This window comes from Capra hircus, chromosome 16, assembly GCF_001704415.2.
Source record: "Capra hircus breed San Clemente chromosome 16, ASM170441v1, whole genome shotgun sequence".
NCBI classification, from domain to species: Eukaryota; Metazoa; Chordata; class Mammalia; order Artiodactyla; family Bovidae; genus Capra; species Capra hircus.
The window spans coordinates 9850123-9875221 of NC_030823.1; positions in this window are offsets into that span (position 1 = coordinate 9850123).

A 25099-nucleotide genomic window follows, 5' to 3' on the forward strand; every position below is an offset into this window, starting at 1 on the left:
ATCCAAAAGGGATTATGCCAAGGGAGATCTTCCAGTGCCCCTGTCCCTGTGGTGACCCCCTGCAGACCCATGCCTCCACAGGAGGTCCTCCAACACTAGCAGGTAGTTTTGGTTCAGTCTCCTATAGGGTCACTGTTCCTCTCCTCCGGGTCTTGGTGCATGCAAAATTTTGTTTGTGCCCTCCAAGACTGGAATTTCTGCTTCCCCCAGTCTTCTGGAAGTCCTATAATCAAATCCCACTGGCTCTCTCAGCCATATTTCCTAAACTCCAAGTCCCTCGGTTGGATCCCCAGGCTGGAAAGCCTGACGTGCAGCTTAGAATGTTCACAACAATGCAAGAACTTCTTTGGTATTATTATTCTCCCGTCTGTGGGTCACCCACCCAGCTGGTATAGGATTTGATTTTATTGTGATTGAACCCTTCTACCATTTTGCTGTGGCTTCTTGTCTTTGGACATGGGGTATCTTTTAATTTCATCAATTCTACCCAACTCTAACCAGGGTTTAAAACAATATAAATAGGCATGCACTATGTGGATCAGCCAGCCTAATTCAAAAGAAATAATTTAAAACAGAGGTGCATGATGTGATAAAATTTTGTATTACCTGTTTTATTTTATATTTATGTAGCATTGGTGACCAAATGAATGACTGTCTTAATCCAACAGAATCTAATTCACTCTTTATCTCTAGACACTGTCTGTATTTTCTAGATATATTTTGTCAAAGAAAATAACATAAATTAATACAGTGAAAATTGTTTTAATTCCTAAAATATGCTGCATATCTTGTCCCTTATTGCTTTCTCTAGGACCTAAATCATTTACATTCCATTTAGGTCATAAAGTAGTAATTATTTCGCCTCATGGGTTCTTTCCTTCTGGCCTATACTTTATCCATTTCCACCTTTTTTTTTTTTTTTTTTTTTTTTACTTTTGCACTAATTTCTGAAATTTTAGACCCTATTTGATAAATCTTTTTGTTGTCAATGCAATACATTGTAATGTTCCACTTAATCTATGGAATTAACCTTCATAAATACCCTGCAATAAAGTAGGGCATATTTAACTTTTAGCACATTGGAACCCTGAGTCTTGAGATGGCTGTAAACACAACACAGACACACACTGGCAACAAAATGCATTATAGCCCATATGACACAATTACTGAACCTGTATTCTAGCCTGGGAACTGCAACTACTGAGCCCACGCACCTCAACTACTGAGCCCATGCACTGCAACTACTGATGCCCTAAGGTTTTAGAGCTTCTGCTCTGCAACAAGAAAAGCCGCCACAATTAAAAACCCATACACTGAAATGAAAAAGTAGCCCTCATTTACCGCAACTGGGAAAAAGCCCACGTGGAAACAAAGACACAGCCCAGCCAAATAAATAATTTGTTTTTTTAATGCATTACAGAGTCAGGCAAGACTATAGCACGTGACTTTAGTGAATATAGTTCAATCACTTTTTGAAGTTCTCAGATTAGTGGATTCTCTGAAAAGTTTATGATATTTCCACTGAAACATAAATTATAAGATATTATTAAAAAATTGAGGACAAAATTAAAATGCAATTTTTTACTCACTTCTTCCACTGGACAACTTTTAAAATTGAGTAATCCATTAATAGTTCAGTTCAGTCACTCAGTTGTGTCTGATTCTTTGTGACCCCACAGACTGCAGCATGCCAAGCTTCTTTGTCCATCACCATATCCCAGAGCTTGTTCAAACTCATGTCCATCTAGTCGGTGATGCCATCCAAACATATTATCCTCTGTCAGCCCCTTCTCCTCCTGCCTTCAATCTTTCCCGGCATCAGGGTCTTTTCCAATGAGTTGGTTCTTCGCATCATGTAGCCAAAGTATTGGAGTTTCAGCTTCAGCATGAGTTCTTCCAATGAATATTCAGCACTGATTTCCTTTATGTTTGACTGGTTTGATCTCCCTGCAGTCCAAGGGACTCTCAAGAGTCTTCTCCAACAACACAGTTCAAAAGCATCAATTCATCAGCGCTCAGCTTTCTTTATAGTACCACTCTCACATCCACACATAACTACTGGAACAATCATATCTTTGACTAGACAGACTTTTGTCGGCAAGGTAATGTCTCTGCTTTTTAATATGCTGTCTAGGTTGGCCGCAACTTTTATTCCAAGGAGCAAGTGTCTTTAATTTCATGGCTGGAGTCACCATTGCAGTGATTTTGGAGCCCCACAAAATAAAGTCTCTCACTGTTTCCATTATTTCCCCATCTATTTGCCATTAAGTGATGGGACTGGATGCCATGATTTTAGCTTTTTTAATACTGAGTTTTAAGCCAGCTTTCTTACTCTCCTCTTTCACCTTCATCAAGAGGCTCTTTAGTTCTTCTTTACTTTCTGCCATAAGAATTGTGCCGTCTGCATATCTGAGGTTGCTGATATTGCTCCCAGCAATCTTGATTCCAGCTTGTGCTTCATCCAGCCTGGCATTTCAAATGATGAAGTACTCCTTTCCCGATTTGGAACCAGTGTGTCGTTCCATGTCCAGTTCTAACTGTTGCTTCCTGACCTGCATACAGATTTCTCAAGAGGCAGATCAGGTGGTCTGGTATTCCCACCTCTTGAAGAATTTTCCACAGTTTGTTGTGATCCACACAGTCAAAGTCTGTGGCATAGTTAATAAAGCAGAAATAGATTTCAATGATCCAGCAGATGTTGGCAACTTGATCTCTGGTTCCTCTGCCTTATCTAAGTCCAGCTTGAACATCTGGAAGTTCACAGACAGTTCACTTACTGTTGAAGCCTGGCTTGGAGAATTTTGAGCATTACTTTCCATAATGGAGCTTTCTGTTACTTTCCATATGGAGCTGGCTGTTCCATATGGAGCTGGCTGTTAATCTATAACAGCCAGCTCCATATCTTACTGTCTTGTTTCTTCACGCTCTGTAATTTGACTCTCAGTAGTCTAATAACCATGATGGAGGCTTCATTTAAGTGCTACTTGAACATGTTTGCTACATCACTTCAGTCATCTCTGACTTTTTGTGACCGTATGGGGTGTATCCTGCCAGGCTCCTCTGTCCATGGGATTTTCCAGGCAAGAATACTGGAATGGGTTGTCATGCCCTCCTCCAGGGGATCTTCCCAACTCAGGGATCAAACCCATGTTTCTTATGTGTCCTACATCAGCAGGTGGGTTCTTTACCACTGGCACCACCTGGGAAGTCCAGAATATGTATAGCCTTTTTGAAAATTTCTCATCCTTTAGCTTCCATCAGACAGGACTGCTATAGTATATTAGCTGTATCATCAGTCACTTCCTCTCTAATTCCATTTGTCCATTGCACTCCTTAATATGAATATTCTTTAAAGCTGTCTTCAGCACTCTATGTCTCAGTCTGTATTATTTTTCATATTACAAAGTTTGTAGTTTCACTTTTATTTCTATTCATGTGATGTACTAATACATGCAAGCATACACATAGCCATCAACTTAAGCCTACATGCACATGCTTTGATGCTCATATATGTTTGTACATAAATTCTCATATATACATGGATATGGGGATATGTCACTTACATTATTTGTGCGTATGTGAGGATATGTGCAAAAACAGAAAGATACAAATCAATGAATATTCAGATATAAAACTCATGTCTCCCTTGAGTCCAATTACAAAACAAATCTGATAGTCTGATATCTATCTATATATCTATATGGGATATATAGATATATATGGGATATATAGATATAGGCTTCCCTGGTGGCTCAGATGGTAAAGAAGCTGCATGAAATGCAAGAGACCTGAATCTGATCCCTGGGTTGGGATGATCCCCTTGAAAAGGGAATGGAAACCCACCCCAGTTTTCTTGCCTGGAGAATTCAATGGACAGAGGATCCTGGAGGGCTTCAGTCTGTGGGGTTACAAAGATTCGGACACAAATGAGCAACTAACAGTAACTATGTATATATATATACATGATTATGTATATATATATATACATGATACATATATGATTTCATATCACTCCCCTTTTTACTGCTATTTTTTTTCCTTAGTCATGGCTTTTATAAACCTATGACAGACACATTTACAATTTCTAATGATATCTGTCTATAATCTTCTTAGTGAACATTTTAATTAATACCAATTTCTAGTTAAATATGGTTCTAAGAATAATTATAAAAACAAAACAAATATTAACCAGGCAATGGAATTTACAGGCATCAGTTTTTTGGCTACTCAAACTTCAAACTTCTATAATATCTTCACTTCTTGCACGGGAGCTGAATTCAGTTCAGTCGCTCAGTCATGTAGAACTCTTTGCAACCCCATGGACTGCAGCACACCAGGCTTCCCTGACCATCACCAACTCCTGGAGCTTGCTCAAACTCATGTCCATTGAGTCAGTAATACCATCCAATCATCTCATCCTCTGCCATCCCCTTCTCCTATAGGAAATTAGAGCTTTGGGAATGAACAGTATCAATCAAAATGGGAAAACCGTTTGTGGTATATTTGTAGATAAGCCATTTCCAAATCAGGTCAATATATTAGTACATATAATGTAATTATGACCCAGAAATTAACATATATCATCTTGCTAAAATAATTTTGTTTGTTTACTTTTCTCCACTAAGTTCTATAGTTCCCAAATGTGCTGTTCTGCCTGAGTTGTGGACCTAAAATGCAGACCTAATAAATCCGACAAGCATTTGTGAAAAATCTAAAATATATATGTGTATATATCCTTGATACTATGAAATTATCTGCTCATATATTACGAACTTATTAGGAAAAGACAATACATCTTATTTGTATGGCAAACCTTTTTCTAAAGACCTGACAATTTTTTTCCTCCTTCATTTCTCTAACTTATGAAGAGACACTCATCCTGCTTGGAAAATGATATACATTAATTTATGTATCATAATTACATTATCTGTGAGTAATACATTGACCTCATGAATTTGGGAATGGCTTATCTACAAATATATCACAAATGGTTTTCCTATTTTTGATTGATACTGTAAATCATGTAAAACAGAAAAAAAAAACACTCTTCATTTTCAAAGCTCTAATTTCCCACATTAGATAAAATTAAACTCTTGAGACTTGACTAAAACTACCAATATTCAGTAGATTGTGCAGTACAAAAGGATAATAACAGAGTAATAATAATAATTATAATATGATAGCTAAGAAAATATGGTAAATATGATAATTACTCTATCTCACATTTCATTTAGACTGCATCAAAATTAAGAATGTTGTAATGATATATAATAACTATATTTTAAAAATTAATAAAATGCAGATATCTCCTTTAAAGGTGGCATTGAGTTATATCTAGTTGAGCAAAAATCAGAATAGGATGGGAAAATTTAATTAGTATGTTCAGGGAAGGTAAATTTCTACTCTGTTCTTTTAGTTTTTAAAATTGTGTTTCCTCTGTATTAAGTTGATTTTAGTTTTTTACTGGTATCATCCATTTTATTCATTAGGTTTTATTTGAAAATTAGGATTCTTAAAAAAAAATGGACAGAAAACTGCAAGTCTATTCCAAGCCATCAAGAATCTATTCCACTTGTATTTCGGAGGCATTTATATTCTCTTTTGCACAGACTGAAGAATGTACGTCATTGTGTAAAAATCCCTACAGGAGATAATTTTCATTACTATAATCACTGCATGTTCTACCTTTTGTAAATCTCTTTTTCTACCATCTTTTCTTTCCTTTCTTCACATATCTTAGAATGAAGAGTGTACATTATACAATAAGGATATCAGCATGGGGAAGATTCTGGAAGAAATTGAAAATTTTGATTTTTTCCTTTATATAGGTTTAAAAAATAGAGCCAAATTAATTTTTAAAGATGAATTATGCTTGCTCATGACCATCACTCAGCCTCAACTCCATTAAAAAAAGAAACTATTTTGGCAATTATTGACTGGAATATCAACATTTGCCAAGTACTCTGTATATGTATACATATAGCTGATTCACTTTGTTGTACAGCAGAAACTAACATGACATTGCATAGCAATTATACTGCAATAAAAAAATAATTACCTGTATAATTATAAAAAATATTGACTGAATTTGGCAAAAGATATGTAAACTTTTATCTAAAACAGCAGACTATTATTCCAAGGATTATTAATTTAAATGTTTTAAAGAAGACATAGTACTTATTAAATAGAAACTCAGCTAGGATGACTATATAGAGCTTATTTTATATGTGTAATAAATACTTCATATCTTTAAGAAGCTCTTTATATAATTTTGTAGAACATGCATCATTATTACAACATTGGTAAGCATTACATGAGAAAAGGTCATTATAATTGAATGTAGATTACAAGAAATGAAGAGTAAAAGGCAATGATATTCAGAATATAAACAGATACTAACAGGAGATGTTTACCTAATTTTGTCTAGGCAATATTGCTTGAAATTAAAACTTTAATGAATGTAATTACTAGCATGTAAGCAAAAGGATATTAAACCCAGATATAATTTTTCATTAAAGGTTTTAAATCACTTTCCTTTTTTATTCTGCTGTATAGTCAAGAAGAATATCAACTCATACATTATTGTTATTAAAATAATTATTATCTCTTTTCACGTATTTAAGAACTTAATCTATATGCATAAAATATTACAGAATAATTAAAGAGCATGTTATAAAAGTTTAAATGTGCTCAATATCACTATACTGAAGAAATTTAATAATAATTCATTGCTACTTACTATTCTATTATAAATGGAAAAAGAAGTTGCTTATAAAATATTAAGATCTCATTTTCATCTACTACAAAACCATGAATTTCCATATTTAAAATAGTCTATTTATAAAATCAAACATCGGCAGTTATGCAGCATCAAAAGCAGAAGATATTTCAAGTTATTTGAAGTTGTCATTCTTGACCCATTTTAGAAATAATCCATAGGACTCAGAAAAAGATTGCTTTCAAGTGGAAGAATATAACTTGACATGTGTGAGAACAAATATTTTCATATGATATGAGACTAGTGCAATAAAACAAAAATTAAATATTTATTGGTATTCAAAGGCACATAGTCATAGAATACATCATAATTTCTTATGGACTTGAAACTATTTATAGAGTTGAATGTCTTGGTCTGCTGGACATTTAAAAATAACTATAATTTATATATATTATACAATTATTTTCTGGTTATATGTTAATGTCTATAGTAAGCAGTATGACCGGCTCAAGATCTTTTTTTAAAAATTTATTTTTTATTTAAGGATAATCGCTTTACAGAATTTTACTGTTTTCTGTCAAACCCTCAACATGAATCAGCAGATCTTTTGAAATTTATCTACAAACTCTTCTCATGTAGGTTTATTTTAAAATTACTTTATGTCCTGGCTATTATAAACAGTGCTGCGATGAACATTGGGGTACACGTATCTTTCAGTTCTGGTTTCCTTGGTGTGTATGCCCAGCGGTGGGATTGCTGGGTCATAAGGCAGCTCTATTTGCAATTTTTTAAGGAATCTCTACACTGTTCTCCATAGTGGCTATACTAGTTTGCATTCCCACCAACAGTGTAAGAGGGTTCCCTTTTCTCCACACCCTATCCAGCATTTATTGCTTGACTTTTGGATTGCATCCATTCTGACTGGTGTGAAATGGTACCTCATTGTGGTCTTGATTTGCATTTCTCTAATAATGAGTGATGTTGAGCATCTTTTCATGTGTTTGTTAGCCATCCATATGTCTTCTTTGGAGAAATGTCTATTTAGTTCTTTGGCCCATTTTTTGATTGGGTCATTTATTTTTCTGGAATTGAGCTGCATAAGTTGCTTGTATATTTTTGAGATTGGTTGGTTGTCAGTTACTTCATTTGCTATTATTTTCTCCCATTCAGAAGGCTGTCTTTTCACCTTGCTTATATTTTCCTTTGTTGTGCAGAAGCTTTTAATTTTAATTAGATCCCATTTGTTTATTTTTGCTTTTATTTCCAGAATTCTGGGAGGTGGATCATAGAGGATCCTGCTGTGATTTATGTCGGAGAGTGGTTTGCCTATGTTCTCCTCTAAGAGTTTTATAGTTTCTGGTCTTATGTTTAGATCTTTAATCCATTTTGAGTTTATTTTTGTGTATGGTGTTAGAAAGTGTTCTAGTTTCATTCTTTTACAAGTGGTTGACCAGTTTTCCCAGCACCACTTGTCCAAGAGATTGTCTTTACTCCATTGTATATTCTTGCCTCCTTTGTCGAAGATAAAGTGTCTATAGGTATGTGGATTTATCTCTGGGCTTTCTATTTTGTTCCATTGATCTATATTTCTATCTTTGTGCCAGTACCATACTGTCTTGATGACTGTGGCTTTGTAGTAGAGCCTGAAGTCAGGCAGGTTGATTCCTCCAGTTCCATTCTTCTTTCTCAAGATTGTTTTGGCTATTTGAAGTTTTTTGTATTTCCATACAAATTGTGAAATTATTTGTTCTAGCTCTGTGAAAAATACTGCTAGTAGCTTGATAGGGATTGCATTGGATCTGTAGATTGCTTTGGATAGTAATCTCATTTTCACTATATTGATTCTTCCAATCCATGAACATGGTATATTTCTCCATCTATTAGTGTCCTCTTTGATTTCTTTCATCATTGTTTTATAGTTTTCTATATATAGGTCTTTAGTTTCTTTAGGTAGATATATTCCTAAGTATTTTATTCTTTTCATTGCAATGGTGAATGGAATTGTTTCCTTAATTTCTTTTTCTACTTTCTCATTATTAGTGTATAGGAATGCAAGGGATTTCTGTGTGTTGATAAAGCTGGTAATGACAACCCTGTATGCGAGACAGCAAAAGAGACACAGATGTATAGAACAGTCTTTTGGACTCTGTGGGAGAGGGAGAGGGTGGGATGATTTGGGAGAATGGAATTGAAACATGTATACTATCATGTAAGAAATGAATCGCCAGTCTAGGTTCAATACAGGATACAGGATGCTTGGGGCTGGTGCACTGAGATGACCCAGAGAGATGATATGGGGAGGGTGGTGGGAGGGGTTTCAGGATTGGGAACTCATGTACACCCGTGGAGGATTCATGTCAATGTATGGCAAAACCAATACAGTATTGTAAAGTAAAAAAAATAAATAAATAAAAGTACTTTATGTTTCAATCTACTGAGACTGATATTCACTCTTTGGGAATTTTTTAAATGTAGATTCCCAAGTCTTATCTGTAAAGCAAAAATATCTTAGAAACAATATGACAAAACTGCTCAGTTCCCTTTTACAGGCATCGGAATGTCCTTAAACTCTAGGAAGCAAACTAAAAATCAGGAAGACTCCAATTAAAAATGTAATCATTTATTTAAGTTTATACCATCCACCTTGCTATAACATGTAATTAATTTATCACAAACACATTATCAATACTGAAAGCAATGTCGTAAATACCAATCTATTAAAGCAAGTGTGTTATTATTAATTAATTGTAATGATATTGAGCATTATCTAATAATAGTAATACTAGTATTACTATTAAGATATTTACATTGACTTTTCAAGCTATGTGCAAATAATATCTTAAAGATTATTATGAAATATGAGGCAATGCTTCATGATATTAAATCTTTATCCTTATAAATAGCAGTAGCAAACTTTCATCTAGCAGTTGGATGTTTAGCATTGCACTAAAAACCATATAAATATTGACCCTTAAAACCCTTAAAACCTCATCAGCGTTATTATTTTACAAGTAAGGAAATAGGAACATAAAAATAAGTATTTGGCCAACCTCATGTAACTAGTATGTGACAAAGCAGGGAATCAAGTTCAAGTAGTCTAACTCTAGGACTATACCTTGAGATTGTAATGCATCTTGCTGTATATATGGTATTATTTCCTTGGTGCATTAGAGCAGGGGTCCCCAAACTCCAGGATATAATATCTGATGATCTGAGGTGGAGCTGATGTAATAATAGAAATAAAGGGTAGTAAATGTAATGTGCTTTTGTCACCCTGAAATCATCTCCCAAACCCCCAATCCATGGACAAATTGTCTTCCATGAAACTGGTCCCTGGTGCCAAAAATGTTGGGCACTGCTGCTTTAGAGCATTTAACTTTGTACTGAGTGTGTTAGTGTGTACAGAAGTAATTGCTACCTGGCTGGCATTAAGTGCTTTTCTAGTCTCTATCCTGTGGTAGGATGCAAGTTTCCATTTCCATCTACAGCACTCTCTTCCATCATGAACCATGCATGGTTCCTTTTACACATGTGGCTTCACTCCAAGACTTATCTCTAAATAAGTGTAACTGTAAAAGGCATTTATTTCTTGCTGGTAACTTGGCTCTAAGTCAGGTTCCTTTTATACTAAGAAGAATCACACACAAAGATTTACTGCGAACCATTTTTAGTGCTAATTAATCAAACCTAGATAGGATTCCCCTCTCTACTCTGGGGATAGCAGATTAAAATTGAAAGGAAACCACATTTATTTTTCTATTGTTTTAAAACTTAAAAACACTAATAGAATGTCACATCATTAGAAAATTTGATCACAACCCCAGGATTAAAACTGATGTCTTATTTTCAAAAGAACAAGATTTCTAGCTTTTTGTGATATTTTAAAATTAATATAAGAGATGCAGAATGAGTGATGAAGTGGGTAGTAGAAGGTATTGAGGGGTTATACACCAAGGTGACTTATTCCAGAAAATGTAGAAGGGCACCAGTGATTGCTACTTCAGCAGGACAGAATATGGTATTTCATGGGGAATTGTCCCCAGTACTTGATAAGCAAATCTTCAACAATGCTGACAGTTTTCATTTTAAGTACTTACTGATAATTTAATTGTACAAAGGCAACCGTCCTTATTGGGCTTCCTGGGTAGCTCAGCTAATAAAGAATCCACCTGCAATGCTGGAGACCCCAGTTCAATTCCTGGTTGGGAAGTTCCCCTGGAGAAGGGATAGGCCACCACTCCAGTATTCCTGGGCTTCCCTGGTTGCTAAGATGGTAAAGAATCTGCCTGCAATGTGTGAGACCTGGGTTAGATCCCTGGGTTGGGAAGATTCCCCTGGAGGAGGGCATGGCAACCCACTCCAGTATTCTGCCTGGAGAACCCCCAGGGACAGAGGGGCCTGCTGGGCTACAGTCCATAGGATCACAAAGAGTCAGACATGACTGAAGCAACTTGGCACGCACACAACTGTCATTATTAAATATAAAAGAAAATTTAAGAAAGGCTGTAAAGATTTAGTGATATTTGGAATGATTTAGATATTAAGAAAGTGGCTTTCCTAAATATTTAAAACGTCAATGATTTGCCAATTTCTATATTTTTCTTCTCTGTACTGGCCACCAGATTTTCAGGCAGAGTCAATTACCATTTCAATATTTCAACTGACTCTGAGCTTTCATGCTTGGAGATCCTCTCCAACAGCAAATGATCTTTCTGGACCCTCCAGCATCTTAATCCCTGGATAGTCACAACTTTTTATTTTTAAATCTTCCTTTCAGCAATTCTACAGCACTAAAGTTAATGGCTTGCTAAACCCTGAAATACCATTACAAGCAGGAGTCTGCACATTTGTCTTGTAACTTTGTGTCTGTTCTACTTTCCATTCTTCTTTATGAAGTTGTTCTTCTGTAAAGGCTCAGTGGGGAGTTGCTCCCCACAGACTCAATCAAGTGTTCTCTTCCACTGGGCTTTCCAAGCAGCAGATATAAAACATTTATTTGGACAAAATTAGGCTCTGGCAGTATGGGGTAAGCTCTCAATTTGCCTAACAGCAAAACAAACCAGCAAACAAAAAAACCAAAAAGACAAAATAGATCCCGCATTACCAGTTTTAAAAGCACAATATCCGTCAAATATTTCTTAATAAGTTATTGTTAAAGAATGAATACTTTACAACTTCAATCAACAAGCAAGGAACTCCAATATATCTCCTTCAGATAAAAATAAAACTTTTAAATGCTCTCTAGAGGTTTTGTATTTTGTCCTGTTTTTGAAATGTGAATTATAGGAAAACAACAAATGCCTTGTATTAGAATATTTTAAAGCGATAATCTTACCTAAATATCTGATGATAGCATGTATCAAACCTAAAAGTCATTCAAACTCAAAAAAGAAAGGTATTTCCTTCATTAGGTAAATAAGAAGCTAATATTAAGATTTTTTCCTGAAATAGCCTTTTTTCTCGACTTAGAACCAACCAATAATGGATTTAGTATTATATAGAAATTTTTCGAGCCTTCAGTTTGAAGGAATGTATATAAACAATGCTGAATCCAAATACACATAAAAGACTGAACTAGTATTCCTCATATTGCAGGAAGAAATACTGAACACACATACACAAATTTGAATTAAGTATGAGAAATGAGAACAGAAGCACAGAATCTCAATTTCAATTAGAATTAGCAGATGAGAGAAGACTATACAGTGTAGACTGTCATTAGCTCAAAGAGGATCTGATTAGTGTCAATGAACCTCTTGGCAACACAGAACTACTAGGCTTTAAGACAGGTTTCACTTGGACCCAATATTAAGTTAATAAGAGATTTAAAGTAAATATCATCTTATTTTCCTGGATATCTCATCTTCTCTTGAGTGCTGGATGCATAATTAATGAAACCAATTCAAGTACAGGATATGCAGTACTAAGAATAAATGTAGGAAAACATTCATCTCATTAGTCTTGATATAAAATTACTTGACATAGGAAAAAGTGAAATCAAATCTGTTCTATTTGCTCTATGAAGGATCTAATCACTTTTAAAAACGGCAAATGGAAGGAGAGGAGTACATGCAGATCATGGGGAGAGAGAACATACAATAAATCTTAAAAGTCATTCATTAAAGGATTTGATTTTAAAGGCACTGCTTTATTAAACTTTGTCTACCCTCTCCACACTTCTAAATAAAAAACAAATATGAGCTAATATCTGAGCCTGAGATGCCATCACAGCAACTCTTACTAAAAACATCACCTTTCAATTGGGAATTTTATGTAATTGTATTAATTACAACTGATTTGGATTCTTTGCTAAAGATTTATTTTAACAGTATGTCTTTGTAGCAATATGTTTCACCATCTAATAACTCCCTAATGATGATACATATACTTTTTTAAATCATAAAAAGTAGGGATGAAAATTAAAACTAATTTTCAGTATTTATAAAGAACAGGGAAGTTTTAAGTTCATTATCACCAAATATTGCCTGAGAGAGGAATATGCCAATAGCACAGTTGTAAGTAATGAGATTTTCAACTGTCAATCAGTCTGACCTAGCAAGATGCTTCTGTTTATAACAATGAAAAATCCATCATGGTGAAGATGGAACATTTGTATATGTTCATAGTCACCCACAGGCACACACTGTGAAACAACCAAGCAGTCAATATCATGTTAAAAAATTCTATATACTTAGTATGCTAAATCTGTTTAGCCATCGCACCACAATTTAACTTACACTGAAATGCATGATCCTCAACATACAGAGTGTGTGAATTAAAAAAGGATAAAATCAAATTAGACGTGTCTTACTAAACTACATTTAAATGCTGCAGTTAGTTGCAGAGGAAGCCAGGGCTTCAAAACAAAAATATAGGTTTTTGTTCATTTGTTTTTTATTGCTAGGAAAAGCTGATTCCTTTTTCAGAGTTCATGAAATGCTGTTAATTAAGCAACGGTAAGCAGGGGATGACTTGGGCTCTCCTTTTACTACAATCTATATGGCATTATGAATAAGATTGCATTTAGAGAAGAAAGAGGTTCAATTGTTTGAACAAATTTTGGAAATTTTCTATATTATGCCACAACGTCTATCATTGCCTTTTCAAGAACTGAGAGAAGATAGGATAAATCAAAGACTAGCCAACTAGAACAACAACTGAACCAAAAAAATGGGGATACTTAAAAAGTTCAGGGGCACACAATGACTCAGAATTCAATGGAAAATTTCACTCATTTTCTCACTGTGCAATCTCACACTCATTTCTACCATAATTTATCTTCTCTCATTAGAATATGAGATATAAACATCTAAGATTATATCTCCTTATTGGGAGATAGTTCTTTCCTCTGTCAATGAGAGGGCATTGGTACTCCTCACCTTTTAAATACATCCTCAGCAGTATCTGTGAAAACTGAATCAAGTATAGACCATTCATGACATGATGTTAGTATTTTCTAGCTATCATTGTGACGAGAATCTACTTAATTCTCCAATTTTTTTTTCCAATTTGGCAAATATATTTTCTTCAAAAATAAAATAACTTGCATATCTAAAATCTATCATGAGCTATGTAGGAAGAAAGTGCCTTTGTACTCAATGTTCTTTTGAATCACAGTATTTGTACACTAAGAACCATCAACATTATTTTAATTGTCCTCACTAAATGGTATTTGAAACTGTTATTGTTGTTCACTAAGTCGTGACCAACTCTTTGCAGCTCCATGCACTGCAGCACGCCAGGCTCCTCTGTCCTCCACTATCTCCCAGAGTTTGCTCAAATTTATGTCCATTGAGTTGGCAATGCTACCTAACCATCTCATTCTCTGTCACCCCCTCCTTCTTTTGCCTTCAATTTTTCCCATCATCAGGGTCTTTTCCAATAAGTCATCCCTTAGCATCAGGTGGCCAAAGTATTGGAGCTTCAGCTTCAGTATCAGTCCTCCCAATGAATATTCAGGGTTGACTTCACTTAGGATTGACTGGTTTGATCTCCTTGCTCTCCAAGGCACTCTCAAGGGTTGGTCTTCTAAAGCACCACAATTGAAAATCATCAGTTCTTCAGGGCTTTAATGGTCCAACTCTCACATCCATACACTATGGGAAAAACCATAGCTTTGACTATATGGACCTTTGTCAGTGAAGCGATGTCTCTGTTTTTTAATATGCTGCCTAGGTCTGTCATAGCTTTCCTTCCAAGGAGCAAGCATCTTTTAATGTCATGGCTGCAGTCATTTTATGCAGTGATTTTAGAATCCAAGAAGATAAAACCTATCACTTTTTCTACTTTTTCCCCATCTATTTGCCATGATGTGATGGGATCAGATGCCATATCTTCACTTTTTGAATGCTGAGTTTTAAGCAAGCTTTTTCACTCTTCTCTTTCACCTTCATCAGGAGGCTCTTTAGTTCCTCTTCCATACTCTTTAAAATACAATTGTGTATATATTTTGAACTATCCCACTAGTTTGTTTTAAATATGACTCTCAAACCACAAAGTCATATTTCACCTGAAGAACTGCTTTGGTAAAAGAAAAATGATACCACAAAATGATACCATGTACCTCCAATATTTACACTGGCTTTCTGTAGGATATGCTTTGTGAGAATGAAAAAATATTTTCACCCCAAATGATTCTGACCTTCATATTACGACACATGAAATTGAACAAGCAAGTTTTCAAGAGAGAAAACTAAACACCTAACCAATTTACTCCAGATCACAGGGACTTCTCAGGATGACAGGCATCAGTGCCAGCAGGATGGAGGTAGCACAAAATGGGTAACAGTGTTCAGCCTGTCTAAACTTCCTATGTGGTTTCATTTAACTGTGGTAGACTTCCTTTCATATTCTAAACTATTATGTTGTGATTATAAACAGCTGCTTAATTTACTGATGGAACAAGTAAAAACTGGGTAAACAACCTGTATCAGTGAATCAAACATGGAATAATTTCCAAGAAAGGAAAGACTCTTAGTGCACATTGATATTCAAAATCATTAGTTATATCTCAAAGGAAATTTTTAGAAACAATTTTCAGTTGACAAAAATCATAGAAAATAAATAGAACAATAGTTTTTTTTAATTTTCATCATTCACACTGTCTTTTCTCATATGTCAGTTATAATTAAAGATAAAATAAACTTTAAAAACATAATTAATAAACAGTATAATAAGCAAAATTAGAAATAAAATATAATTTAACAAGTGGATAAGAAAGAATATATAAAGTAATTAAAAATCCTGCACAATTATTGTATTTATACATCAAGAAACTGAATATACTTTAAAATTTTTAATTTAAATTAATCAAAATCCCAATACAATAGCTTAATAAGTAAAAAGTGCAGACGACTGAGTTTAGGAAAGCTAGTAGGGTCATTAAGGAACATTCTCTCTCCCCAGTATCCAAACTTTATCCTACACACACACACACAGACATAGACACACACACACACACACACACACATATGACATCTATTCAAAAATGATCAGGATTGGATATATTTAACACTATGTTAGGTCAGATCTGGAAAATAATTACAGCAATTCCATCATCACATACACATTTACAAAATTTTAGAAAGGAATTAGAGGTCACAAATGAATTATTTTAACACCAAAACTAATAAAGCTGATATAAATATTAAAAAAATATATGTTTTGACTAAAAGAAAGTGAAGTCATGTCTGACTCTTTGGGACCCCATGGACTGTAGCCTGCCAGGCTCCTCCATCCATGAGATTTTCCAGGCAAGAATACTGGAGTGGGTTGCATTTCCTTCTCCAGGTTTTGAATAAATATCCATCAATATAAAATAATATCTTAACCCACTGACTACAACAAAACATTAAAAAATAAAAGCCATGGCTAAGAACGCATGTAAGAATTAAAGATTTTAAAATTAAAAAAATAAAAAAATTAAAAAAAAAGTTATAGTTGAAATAAAGAGCATAAAGTTGACAGTAAAAAAAAAATACACAGGAAATAACTATTTCTCTATGCCTTCCACATGTTTTCTCTTCATTTTAATCTAGGTCTTTCCAATTAAAAGCTTCTCTCAGATGTCTAGGGACCCATGTGTGTCTCTCCACATCTAAGGCAGCAGTTAAATACTATAAGGAAACTCTGATGCAGAACCATGATGTTTTGATTTGTTGGCTTTACAACAGAGTGATCCTGCTGGGTCACTTGGATGAGAACACTAAATGATAGCATATTTACATGCTTCTTTGCAGTTAGTCAATTTCTCAGAAGAAAAGCCTATCAATTTCCTACCTGGAAACCACCGTCACTATGGAAGCCTAGAAAAACAAGTGACTTACTCTACAACATCTGGAATTTACCTTTTTTGTTTGTTTGTTTTTCTTTAGTGTATGGTGCAGAGTGGTTCATAGTTTGGTAGTTCAAGTTCAATTAAGGTCAGCTCTTCTAGAAAACAGGGCTTCCCTGATAGCTCAGTTCATAAAGAATCCACCTGCAGGAGACCCCCATTTGATTCCTGGGTTGGGAAGTTTCACTAGAGAGGAGATAGGCTACCTACTCCAACATTCTTGGACTTCCCTTGTGGCTCAACTATAAAGAATCTGCCTGCAGTGTGGGAGATCTAGGTTTGATCCCTGGGTTGGGAAGATCCCCTGGAGAATGGAAAGGCTACCCACTCCAGTATTCTGGCCTGGAGAATTCCATGGACTGTAGTCTATGGGGTTGTAAAGAGTTGGACAAGACCGAGCAACTTCCACTCACTCACTTACTCTCTAGAAAATAAACCTCTATACTTTTGCTAGCATTTGACTTTGTGTGTGTGTGTGCGTCTATGAGAAGGATGATCTTAATTTCTAGCAACTTACTAAACAACATTTCAACTGATATTACTGTTTAAGTATCCATATCCAGTGCTTTATTTTCAGAGGGACCTCATGCCATCACTCCTGAGTATTTGATGTATTATTTTAGATCTAATGTGTTAGGCAGCTTGCACTGCTAGTTTTAAAATTCTCTAATCATCTTAGTCAGTTATAATGTATGAAAATGCATTGAGAATCTGAAGGTACTGGTCAAATTTTGTGCATTCTAAGTTTTTTAAAAGCGTTTGACTATTAGATAATTGCAAGTAAATAAGCAACATTCATGTAAACAATAATACACTTATTAGGGTGCTGCCACTGACAATGGAAGTGTAAGGAGAACTTAAGTTTCATTCCTCTACTGAAAGAGTCATTGATCTGGCAAAAACTATCAGAATCAACTTTTATAAAACATAGGAATCTAATGAAAATCTTACAGCAATCAAGGGAGTGTTTTATGAAGAAAGAAGCTGCTAAACTTTTGTAAGAGAATATCATGGAATTTTGCTTACCTGACTACTACCTTCCCCATTACCTAAACTACAGGTGGCCATAGGGATGTAAGACAATGTTTCTTGTGAAACTTCCTGGTGTCACTGAGGTAAAAAACAGAGTATAGACCTTGCTCTCAAAAAACTATTATACATTAAGTCCTAACTTGTAATCCCTATGGAATCAGCTCGAGGATTTGTTTCACTTCCTTGAGATCTCTATCAGGGCTAGAAAGATCCTTCTATGACAATTATTGAAAACATTTAAAGGTATATACTGCCTGCTGCCACCTGGGTAGATACAACAGATGGACCAAGCAGAAAATAGACCAAAAATTCTACAAAGTAAAATGTTTGGGTAGGGGGATATGCATTGGAAATAAAGGTGTTAAAGACCTCCTAAATGGGCATTCCAGAAGACAGTTACACATGACTGAAGCTAGATGAAGTCTCAGAAAAGAACTGAGAAGACCATAAGCTTCTATCTCTGGTTATCATTAAGTAGGCAGTGTAGGATAAGGCTGAAATGTAAATAGTCTGACTAAGCATTGAAGGAGAAGTAATATTTAAAATAATAATGTCTGAAAATCCTCGAAAATTGATGAAAGACATGAATCTACACATCCAAGAAGCTCACCAAACCCCAAATAAAATGAATGTTTAAATAGTCATAGCAGGACACATAAGGGAATATCCTTATTTAAAGTACTGGGGAAAAATGTCAACCAAAAATTCCATATCCAGCAAAACTAACCCTCAAACATGAAGGAGAAATAAGGACATTTTCAGAAAAAATAAAAGCAAAAGGAAATAGTAGTACTAGATCCAGCCTCAAAAAAGCACCAAGCAGATCAACAAACTCAAGCTAATGAAAATATAAAGAACACCAGTCAAAGAAACTAATAGATAAATGTAAAAAAGTACTATTATTGTATATTTGATTTGCAATCATTTTTTCTCTATAATATTTAAAAGACAAATGAATACATAAAAATTATAAATCAAGTTAATGAGCACATAGCATATAAAAGATATAACTTGTGACAATAGCACAAATAGGGAGAGATGAAGTAGTATAAGAGCAAAGACTTATGTACCATGTAAATAGGTATTAATGCAAACTATCTTTAGAAAAATTTATATTGGTTTATGTATGGTTCTTACCATAACCATTAAGAAAAAATAATTTAAAATAAACAGAAAAAGAAATAAGAACGAAATGAAAATGATGATGCCCTACAAAAGTTAAACACGGAAGGAGGCAGCAAGGAAGGAAGAAAAAGAATAAAAATAGTATAAGATATATATAAAAAGGCAAAATGGCAGAAGTCCTTCCTTATCAGTTATCACTTTATATGTAAAAATTTTTATGCTCTCGAATAAAAAGGCAGATGAGCAAATCAGATGTTTTTCTTTAAGTGACCCACCTATCTGCTGTCTACAAGAAATTCAGTTTAGATGCAAAGATACAAATAGGTTGAAAATGAAAGGATATAAAATCAAATACTATGTAAATAGTAAACAAAAGAAAGCTTGGGTAGTTATATTAACATCAGATGAAATAGACTTTAAGTCAAAAGTTGGCACAAGAGACAAAGAAAGATATCACATATTCACGAAAGCATCGATCCATTCAGAAAATATAACAATTATAAACAGATTTTCAAATGAAGCAAGAAGTAATTCTACAACAATGAGGTATTCAATGTCCCACTTTCAGTAATGGATAGAATAATTAGACAGAAGATCAGTGAGGAAAAAGAGGAACTGAACAACACTGTAAACCAACTAGACCTAACAGACAAATTTAGAACATTCCTCCCCAAAACATCAAAACACACCCTCTCCTCAATGCAAACAAAATATTTCCCAAAGACAGATCATAAATATTAGGTCACAAGGAAAATGTAAATAATATTTAGCAAATGTAAATAATATTTTCCAAATATTTCCAAAGATATTTGGAAAATATCTTTTCCAAATACAGTGGAATGAAACCAGAAATCAATAACAAAATGGAAATTAAAAATCTGCATGTATGTGGAAATTAAACAGCACACTCTTCAATAACAAATGATTCAAAGGAAAAAATCACAAAGAAAATGAGAATAAATTAAACATTTCATTAAATAAATGAGATAAAATAAAAGCATGGCATAACAAAATATACAGGATGAGACAAAAGCGGTGCTCAAACAGAAATGTATAGGCAAACGTCCACTGAAGAGGAAAGAAGTTCTCAAGTCAATAACAGGGCTTTTCACCATAAGAAACTAAGAAAAGAAGAGAAAATTTGAAGTCAAAGCTAGTGAAAGGAAGAATATAATAAAGATTAATACATAAACAAAATTAAGAATAGAAAAATTAGAGGGAATCTGGAAAAACAAAAGTTGACTCCTAGAAAACATTCTTTTTAAAAAATGGTAAATTTACAAGCAGATTATCTAAGAATGAAAGAAAATGAAAATCACTAAATTCAAAAGTCACAGTGAAGCCATTACTATTAAACTTATAGAAATAGAAGCGATTATAGGACAATATTCTAAACAATTCTGTACTAACAAAATAGATAATTTTAAGTAAACTGACCAATTTCTAGAATTACACAAACTTCCAAAATTAACTCAAAGAGAAATTTAAACAAATCTGTAACACATAAGGAGACTGAATCATTAATTAAAAACTCTCCAAACAGAAAAACACAGTACCAGATGTCTTTGCTGCTGAATTCTACCAAACATTATAAGCAGAATTAGCACCAATCCTTTTCAAGCTTTCCAAAAAATGGAAGAGGGGATGGCTTCTAATTTATTCCAAGAGATCAGCAATTATCCTAATTTCAAAGCCAAAAAATGAAACAAAATATCAAAGGGAAAAAAAGTTATAGTCCAATAAGACTTTTGAATATAAAAGCTAAAAAAATTTTTCAACAAAATACTAGTAACAGAATTCAATAGTGTGTAAGAAGGAGTATACACCATGACTGAGTGATATTTATCCCAGGAATGCAAATATATTTCAACAACCAAAAAAATAAATGTTATACATTGCATTAAGAGAATTAGGGGAAAAAACACATTATTATCTCAACTGATGGAAAGAAAACATTTGACATATTTGAACATTTCATGATTTAAAACAAGCCAGCAAAATAGAATATGAAAGACATTTATAAGAAAATCCCCAACTACCATCATACTCAATGTTGAAAAATTTTTTCACCCCAACATCAGATATAAAACAAGAATGCCCACTTTTGGTCCTACTATTTAACATTTTACTATACATTATAGATGGGTAATTCAGCAAGTAAAATACATAAAAGACCTTCATGTTGGAAAGGAATAAGTAAAACTAATCTAACCACAGATAGCAAGATCCTATACACAGACAATCCTTCAGTTTACACACACACACCACTGAAGCTAACAAACCAATTTATTATTATTGTAGAGTACAGTATCAAAACACAAAAATCAGCAATTGTATTTCATTGCACAATGAATACAAAATAAGAAAATAATATGGTTTATAATAGCAACAAAAAATAAAATATTTAGGAATAAATTTGACCAAAGATATAGAGGACTTGTACAGAAAAGAATAAGACCTTGCTTAATGGAATTAAAGACGTAAATAAATGGAAATATATCCATGTATATCAATTAGAAAGTTTAGTATTTTTACGGTGGAAATAATACTGAAAACCCAATAATACCCAATAATACTCAAAAGATATAATGCAATCCTTACCAAATCTTGAAAGTCTTTCTTGCAGACATTTATTTAAGGCTGAGTTGAGAATTCATACCAACTTGCAAGAGATCCCACATAAATAAAACAATCTCGAAAAAGAAAAACAAAGATGGAGGAGTCACACATCTTGATTTCAACATTTAGCACAAAGCAGTAGTAACAGAAGCACTGTGGTATCAATGTAAGAATAGACATACAGATAAATGGAATAAAACTGAAAATCCAGAAATAAATGCACACACCTGTAGTCAATTAATCCTTGACAAAGGGGGTAAGGATACACAATGGAGAAAAGACAGTCTCTTTGGCAAGTGGTGTTGGGAAACCCGGACAGCAGCTATGTAACTCAATGAAGTTATAATACATAATAGGTATTTCAAAATAAATAGATTCAAATGAGAATTCAGAATTACCCACAACTCACTTCTATCTATGCCTCCCAAATCTTTTCCAGCTGAGAAAATAACAGCACTGTTCAATTGTTGTGACCAAAATCTTGGAAGTCATCACTGAGGACTCTCCTTCAGTCCCTATATCCAATTATGATGTCTTATTGAGTCTACTTCCACACAGTACCATACTGTTTACTTTCTTCATCTCCAGTGTTACTCCTCTATTCAAACCACTTCTATCCATTATCTAATCCACTGCAATGGCTTGCCATTTTTGCCATCCTTCCATTTTTGCCTTCCTAAAATATCTCCGTGCAATAAAAGAAGTGATCTTTTTAACATGAAATCAGATTACACCATTTCTTTACTAAAAATCTACTCTAATTGCTTCCTATTTCATATAGAATAAAATTCATTTTCTTACAAAAACTCATGAGGCCCTTCACTATATAGTCTTATCAATTTCTGAAACCAGGATAAACAAGGAAAAGAGATATATGAGAGCAAATATACTGAGATTATAGAAGAAATGAAAGTAGAGTGTAATGGTGAAAGCATGCTAAGTCATTTTCCATGGGAATGATAGTAGATAATAAATAAGAAAATAAGAAAAGAGCTTAAAATTATATTATTTAGAATTACTGATGCATTTAATAAGAAAAAATTATTTCAATGTTTCAGTAAGAGCCACACATTTTATTATAAATTATTTAATGAATAGTGAAGAAGAGGGAAACCTGGCATGCTCCAATCCACGGGGTCACAAAGAGTTGGACACCCCTTAGTGACAGGACAGAAATACCATTTATTTAACGGCATCTCCCCAGGTGGAACTAGTGATGAAGTATCCATCTGCCAATGCAGGAGGCATAAGGATGTGGGTCTCTGGGTTGGGAAGATTCTCTGGAGTAGGAAATGGCACCCCACTTTAGTATTATTGTCTGAAAAATTCCATGGACAGAGCAGCCTGGTGGGTTACAGTTGATGGGGCCACAGAGAGTTGGACATGACTGATAGACTGAGCACACATTTATTTAGTGAATGCAAAGTGAGTGCAACTTAATTTTTAAGAGGTAGATTAATTTCTTGGATATGAAAAAATATATCAGAGTACATAGCCTACGGTTTCCCAACTCATTTTGCAATGCTAACATACACCTCTTATCACAAACTGATAAAAGAAACAAAATCTCAATTGTATTTATAAAATCTAATGATAAGTTATAAATACATGATTAATAAAAAAAAATAAGAAAAAAGCCCAGCAGCATTGTAAAAGAATAACACAACATGGCAAGTTAGGAATTATTCCATGAATGAAAAGATGATCCTATCATTAGAACATGTATCAAGTTGGCAGATTCATGTTCAGTTCAGCCGCTCAGTCATGTCCGACTCTTTGCGACCTCATGAACTGCAGCACGCCAGGCCTCCCTGTCCATCACCAACTCCCGGAGTTCACTCAGACTCACATCCATCGAGTCCGTGATGCCATCCAGCCATCTCATCCTCTGTCATCCCCTTCTCCTCCTGCCCCCAATCCCTCCCAGCATCAGAGTCTTTTCCAATGAGTCAACTCTTCTCATGAGGTGGCCAAAGTACTGGAGTTTCAGCTTCAGCATCATTCCTTCCAAAGAAATCCCAGGGCTGATCTCCTTCAGAATGGACTGGTTGGATCTCTGGATTCAGGTTGATGTATGGCAAAACCAATGCAGTATTGTAAAGTAAAATAAAGCAAAATTTAAAAAATAATAATAATAAAAAGAAAAGCAGGAACTGAAAAAATTTTTTAAAAATATGTTTGGATAAATTTTATGAAGAACCATTAGAAAGAACATTGTAAATTTTGCAGCCACATCTCATAGGTCTTTAAGCATGATACTGGAGAAAGTTTCTATGATCAATTAGTATTGAGGTAGGAAACAAAAGTAAAAATCTACTTTTAATATAAAGTTACTAAGGGCAGTTTTATTAAAATCAGAAAGAGGACAGGCCTGCCCCCTATTGCTTCTGATATTGAACAGTGATGGGAAGTTTCTAAGGAATGCCATGAGAAAAGACACTGTAAATGAATTACAAAATCCTGTATCAAAGGTGGGAGGCAACATTATCATTTTTGATAAATGATGAGATTATGTATCATTAGAAACCTAAAAGGCTCTACTAAAAATATCAAAACAATAAGAATCCAACTATAAATCTTTTTTTCACTACCATTAACAAAAGAGAGAATTAACAAAAATCAGCAAAATGATAAAACATGTCAGAGTAAATAAAAAGGAATGCCAAAAAACCCTCTTGCAGAATCACTATTTAATTGCTTCAAATGGCAAAACAGGACAAAAATAGATTAAAAACTCATTTTCCACTATGTAAAAACCTAACACAATTTAAATAGTGAAAGTCCCTCAGTCGTATCCAACTCTGCGACCCCATGGACTATAGTCCAAGAAATTCTCCAGGCCAGAATATTGGAGTGGGTAGCCTTTCCCTTCTCCAGGGGATCTTCCCAACCCAGGAATCGAACCCAGGTCTGCCAGATTATAGGTGGATTCTTTACCAGCTGAGGCACAAAGGAAGCTCAAGAATACTGGAGTGGGTAGGCTATCCCTTCTCTAGCAGATCTTCCCAACCCAGGAATCAAACAGGGGTCTCCTGCATTGCAGGCGGATTCTTTAACAACTGAGCTATCAAGGAAGTCCCAACACTATTCAAATAGCTTGTCCCTAATAATAATTACTATGGTGGTGGTTTAGTGGCTAAGTCATGTCCAACTCTTTGTGACCCCAGTGGACTGTGGTCCACCAGGCTCCTCTGTCCATGGAATCTTCCAGGCAAGTATACTGGAGTGGGTTGTCATTTCCTTGTCAGGGAATCTTTCCCATCCAGGGATTG